Here is a 6,520-nt window from a genome sequence, read left to right on the forward strand (position 1 = left end):
AAAAAAAAAAAAAAAAATAGAGAAAAAAGCAGCTGGAAACAAAAAGGTTCAGGTTCAGCATGATGGGGCAAACAGGGAACAGCCTCCTGACCCGTCCGCCTACACTCCACTGGGGAGCAGTCATTCTTAACATTGGCACAGTCTAAAGAAGTAAATACTTTTATTTGTAGGATCCAGTCTGCTTTTCCACCATCTTTTCTCCATTTTACCAACAAAAAGTGAAACATAGACGTGTTCCTCTTCATTTAGTCCATGTTGATAATGGCTAAATGTAAGTTCTGGCAACCTGTGATGGAAATCACCAACATAAAGAGTTTGGCTTGTTTCAAAGACAGCGTTTCGAGCAAATAAGTGTACACGTGAATGCATGTGCAAGCGTGCCTGGATTTGCAATTATATGCCATGTGTGAGTGTCCATTTCGGTTGGTCTCCATCTTGCTTTTGTGTCTTCACAGTTGCTACGCCGAAACCATCTCGGTCCCCTGTAACGCATCATAATGGACCCAGGAAGAGCATCTGGCACTTTGAGATGGCAAAAAAACGATCTCCTCGCTTCGACCTGCCACTCTTCCCACATGCACCATAATACCGTTTTCACGTTTCATTCTCCCCCCACGCCACGATAGACTGCGCAATCACAAAGACCCAATTAGCGAAGAGAGGAACTCGATTTCGCTTGGGGACCGACGGGCCAATTGCATCGGGCGGTGTCTGGCGTGGGCCTATGGGACGGCAGTGCAGGTGGGTGGGACATGGCTGTGGGGTGGAGGTGACACACTGACATGGATGGAGAACACTCCGTTGTTTCTGGTCATTTGTGTCACCAAAGTTTTGATTGATGATAGTCAGGATGTTTTTCCCACTCTCCTCTGAGATTCCAAGCTCTCTGGAGGGGGTTTCCACAATGATCCTCCTCCTTTGAACCCTCAAGTTTGGCCCTCAGTCCAACACACATCTTACACAGACTTTTTGTTCCATTTTGGGCCCCAGATGGTGGCTGCCCACACATCTGTATCGGACAGCACTAAATATAGGCCCAAGTGTGTTTTTGCTACATTACGTGAGCCTTCATTCACACATGTACCGAATCTCCACACGTGCAATAGTGGTGAAAGAGCAGAAAGGACAGGAAGAAATAAAGTGAAACACAAAGTAACCAAATGTAAATTTGTGCATGCGTGAGAGTGTAAAGAGAAAAGCCCGAGGGACGGTAGGTGTGTGGGCGACTGAGAGAGATGAACAAAAGAAGCAGGAAAGAGAGATGAGGAGCAGCACGTTGCCAGTGAGGATTTGATTGGATGGGTGGGTGGTTGTGGTGTGCTATGGTGCTCCGTGGTGTGTTGGGGTGTTGGAAAAAAAAAAAAAAAAGATCTTCCCTCAAAGGCTCTCTAAGATATTCTTGGAGCAAGAAAGGGCTTCATTTGGCTTGCAGTCTTATTCTGAGTGCTAACATCACCCTGGGAGCTTAACCCATTTAATATTCACACAACTAGACTGATATTCTCTCAGATACATGACAGATAATAGTCCCAGTCTCGAAATCTGCCCATGTGAGTGAGTGTGTGTGGTTGAACTCCTTGGGTCGACAAAGCGTCATTAGCATGTCAGAGGCGTTTCGTTGGTACTCAATTCCCTCCATAACAGCTGCTAGTCTGGAAAATTACTCAGTTCATGTGTGCATGTGAGCGAATGCGTGTTGATGCACATAACGGTTCAGTATAAACAAAGGCAGATGCAGACAAAAGGCTGCACCGAAACCACCAGACTACAAAAAGTGTTTCTGTGTCTCAATATCTCACTTTGATGACTGGAGAAATCCTACAATCTTATTTTGGAATGTATACGTGTTCCTGCACTTTGAGTGTGTTTGTGTGCATGTTTGCATGTGATTGCATAAACATGGTGTCAGAGTGATGAGATGTTCCCTCCATCCATCTGTTCTGCTGGCATTTACATCTTTGGAGCTCCACAATAGAGGGGAGGTAGACAGAGAGAGAGAGATAAATAGCGCTGTGGAGAGAATCTACGATAATGTTGGTTTTGTCTGTTTGTCACCAGAGTAAAAACACACTCCAGTCACCATTGGAGCTCTGAGACTCAGGTTTAATGTGATATTATAACACAGCTGAGGGTTTTTAAGTACCTGCAAGAGGAACTGTGAGAGTAAACCTGCAGTGTGTCTTCTTGCGGACGTGTTTTTTCGTCCATTTTTTAAGTGTGTATCTGTGTCTTTGTGGATGTATCAGTGTATGTATGAGAGACGGTAAGAGAAATCATTGTTCAGTTCCTTCTTATCTGCTGTCTCGGTGGAGAGCCCTTGCTGTTTCACCCCTCAGCGGTATGACCCAGCTGCGATACCACAAGCCCTCGTCTCCACTGATAACAGACCACCCTAAAAATACCACTCCTCTTTTCTCTCTACGCCTCTGTTCTCCTCACCCTCTCTGGCTCGCAGTATCCTCCTGGGTTTTCCCAGCCGTGAGTTCGCTCCGCCAGACTGAAACACCTCTGGGCGCTTCGTGATGTCGGAGGTCATTTAAAGCCGTATCTTCCCTTCCTTACAGCTATCTACTTTTCCCTCAGTCAGAGGCCGTGGATGTTTCAGTGTTGGTTGGAACAACTAAACTGTAACTCAGGCTGTTACATCACAAGTTTTCTTCTAATTTGCCACAATAATTCCTCATCTCCCCCCCCCCCCCCGCAACCACTTCAGTCACCCACAGTCTGGACACACAGGGCAGATGGCATGTAGGAGGAAACGGTGAGGATGGAATCTGCTGGGCTCACATAATTATATAGCAAGTAGTTAACCATCATTCTTCAACAAAACACAGGCGAGTACGCTGCTTTTTTTTCCCTCATGGGTTTGACTGTTGCCCAGTGTTGGATTTATCATAAACTAGCCACCGTTTTTTAAGTAGCACAACTGCTTTCTATGATATATTTTATTATTTCTTTTCTTCCTATCTCACAGTCTGAACTCTGCTTGTTGTGCAGTGCTTTTAGGGATACTGACAATACCTCTTTATTTGGGTTTTGAGGAAGTTTCTTGCTCATTTAAAATGCTTTTATTCCACGTTACTTTGCCACATTTGACATTTAAGGTTAGCAAGCTGCCGTTTTGTTCCTTTTGTGTGGGCCTATGTGCATTAGTGTGTTTGTGCATCCTCGCCTTCCTTTTGGCCCACACCCACTCAGGTTACCAAAGGGGGCCTAGTGTGGGTGGACAACTCAATGAAGACCCCCACTCTCTTTACCCTCACCCTCCCTCCATGCTGCTCCCCACATCTCTTTTTTGTCCTCCATCCAGCAATGTGAATATAAAATGAAGACGAGGGGGCCCAATAGGAGAAAAAGTCTAACTTTTTTAAAAAAAGAATTGATCATCCAAATACTATAAAATGGAAAATATTAACAGAAGGAATGTATTCTGTTTAAAGGTGAGCGATAAGCATGAGGATTTAATGTTAAATAAAATGGTTGCATGAACTAAACACAAACAGTTGTTTCCATATGGAGTGATTATAAAAGTTGCTGCACTCCGTGTTTGTTTGGTTTTTTTTTTCATTAAGACAACAATATTCGATGCGCAATAGTAGGTGTGACTCACAGCGCTGAACCCACAAAGACTTCAGCAGTTCCCCTTTAGCTGTGCAAACCTTTTCAGGGAGGTTTTTTTATTTATTTTTTTAGCATCGTGGTGGTTCTACCGCCTGTAGCGTTACTGTTTTAGTTTGCCCTCACAGAGCTCAACAGCTTTGTTTCCAGTAACAGAAAGCAGATATTTTACAAAGAAACAACGTCTGTAGCAACAGTGTTGATGGAGGGAAAGTCACAAGAAGTCCAGTCTAAACTCAGCAAATATAAAGCAATAAATATTCTGACAAGTAAAGCATTTAGGAATCAGGGGGAACTTTGGGATTTCATTAGTATTTGTTTTTATAACTTGTGGATCTGTTAGTTGTTTCTCAATTAATCTGTCAATTGTTTGGTGTATAAATGAGAAATAAGGCGTAAATGTAGAATCTAAAACAGAATGTTGACACAACAATAATAATAAAAATTAATATGAAAAAGCTTCAATTTTATCTATTAATTATTGATTAAGTACCAAATTATGTCATCTAAAAATATGCACCAAATGAACCACAAATAGCCCTGAGATGGACTGCCGAGCCGTCCAGGGTGTAGCCTGGCTTTCACCCAAAGCCTGCTGGGATAGGCTCCAGCTTCCCCACGACCCTTCAACAGGAATGAACCAAAAATAAAAAATGTCCGTCTGTATCAGGTTCAGATTTTTATTTAACATAAGGTGTGTGTGTGTTTTGTGCAAAGACAGGGTGATAAGACTGGGGTTTATAGAGGATTAACTGGGATTAGACTGTCAAACAAGGTAATAGGTAATTATCCATTTTATCACACAACCTTCCCCTTTATCAGTTGACACACTAGGTCTTTCTCTTTCTCTCTCACATACACACACTCACACACACACACACACACACACACACACACACACACACACACAGACACACACACACACACACACACACACACACACACGCACACACAGGGATAAAACAGCAGGTATGATATTGTAGTTAGTCAGGTTTTGGCTTGTCAGCTGTATGCTTACATGAATTAACTTTTTTTTCCCTCACTGTTGAGATTAAGATGCAGATGTTGGTGGGGGGTGAACGTTGGCTTTTCCACTACCAATGACATCATCTTTAGCTCATCTCCACATTGCCCTCTATGGGTGAATGCATATGGCATTTCAGCAGAGAAACAAATGTGGATTTACTGATGTGGTAAATGGAGATCTGTGGGCTTTCAGTGGAAAGACAGCAGAGGTTATTTAAAGAGGGCAAATGTTAATGAGAAAGTTTAGAAAAGACAAGTTATGTAGGCAGTCAGTCTGAGTCAGACTGAGAGATGTTCATCTGAAGTTTATCAACTCTTTCCTGCAGTCGTTCTTAAACAAAGTTAATGATTCAGCGTATACAAGCTAGTTTAAATAACTAAACGGTGAGACTCATAAACTCAGCAGTCATGTGTCCAACTGTCTCTAAACTATAACTGCAAGCATCTAAACTTGCAGTGCCCTGCGGAGGACAGTGAATGACAGCTACACTGCCTAAACATGCACATCAGAGTTAATGTCAACAAGAAATCAGTTGGTGATTTTGGTGGAATGTTATATTATATTATATTATATTATATTATATTATATTATATTATATTATATTATATTATATTATATTATATTATATTATATTATATTACGTTACGTTACGTTACGTTACGTTACGTTACGTTACGTTATGTTACGTTACGACACGTTACATTACATTACATTACATTATATTATATTATTATGTTATGTTATGTTATGTTATGTTATGTTATGTTATGTTATGTTATGTTATGTTATGTTATGTTATGTTATGTTATGTTAGATTAGGTTAGATTAGATTGGATTAGATCAGATTAGATTAGATTAGATTAGATTAGATTAGATTAAATTAGATTAGATTAGATTAGATTAGATTAGATTAGATCAGATCAGATCAGATCAGATCAGATCAGATCAGATTAGATTAGATTAGATTAGATTAGATTAGATTAGAAAAAACTTCATACCCGAGGAGAAATTCAAGATTCAAGAACAACTCATCCAAGATTTGACAGACAAACGTTTAACATTACACACAGGTCACAGGTCTGAATGGCTTCAGGACGGAGGAATTTGCCATTATACTTTGGGACCTTGCCATCCAGTGTGAAGCAACAACAAAGCATATGTACAGAATTAAATGTGGAAAGGCATGTCAATTATTAATTCCAAATTTCCTGCAGAGGATGTTGTGAGGTTGCAGTGTAAACATAACAACTACAACTGTTTGTTTCTAGATACTTAGTTTTTTTTTAGTTTTTTTTTTAGATAACAAGGTGCTAGAAAGCATTTACAACTTTGATTTACAAGTTGTTGTTACATCTATCTAGGTCAGCTGAGCTGAAAGTTGATTTGTCAGCTTTCTGCAGACTAAATAGGTCATGCTAACGAGAGGGGAGATTTTGACAAGCACCGCATACTCCATCAGATCTCACCACAAAACCCCCTCCACCTTGTTGATTCTGCAAACACCTTTACTACGGCTTCAGCTCACAATGTCAAGTGATTTAAATTAAAGTCACAGTTCATATGTAAACATCAAAACACATAAAGCAAATTAAGTGCAGCCCCTTAGCAGGTCAAGTTATATGTGTTAAAAGTTAATTATGCTGCCATTAAGTGGAATATCTGAGAAATGTAAAAGAAATGAAGAACATGCAGGGAGTGTAATTTGTTGTGTGCATAAATAACTTTATAGATGAAATTTCAGATAAAATTCAGAGGAAAGTCCAAGAAGATTAAGTCTACCAGCTGCATTGTGATCCTTTCACATGCTCATATAAATACAGCTGTTGATCTGATGTTGCACAATGGTATCACTGAAGTTTCTTTTGGAATCAAAGT

Source organism: Telmatherina bonti (assembly GCF_933228915.1).
Source record: "Telmatherina bonti genome assembly, chromosome: 7".
In the NCBI taxonomy this organism is placed as follows: Eukaryota; Metazoa; Chordata; class Actinopteri; order Atheriniformes; family Telmatherinidae; genus Telmatherina; species Telmatherina bonti.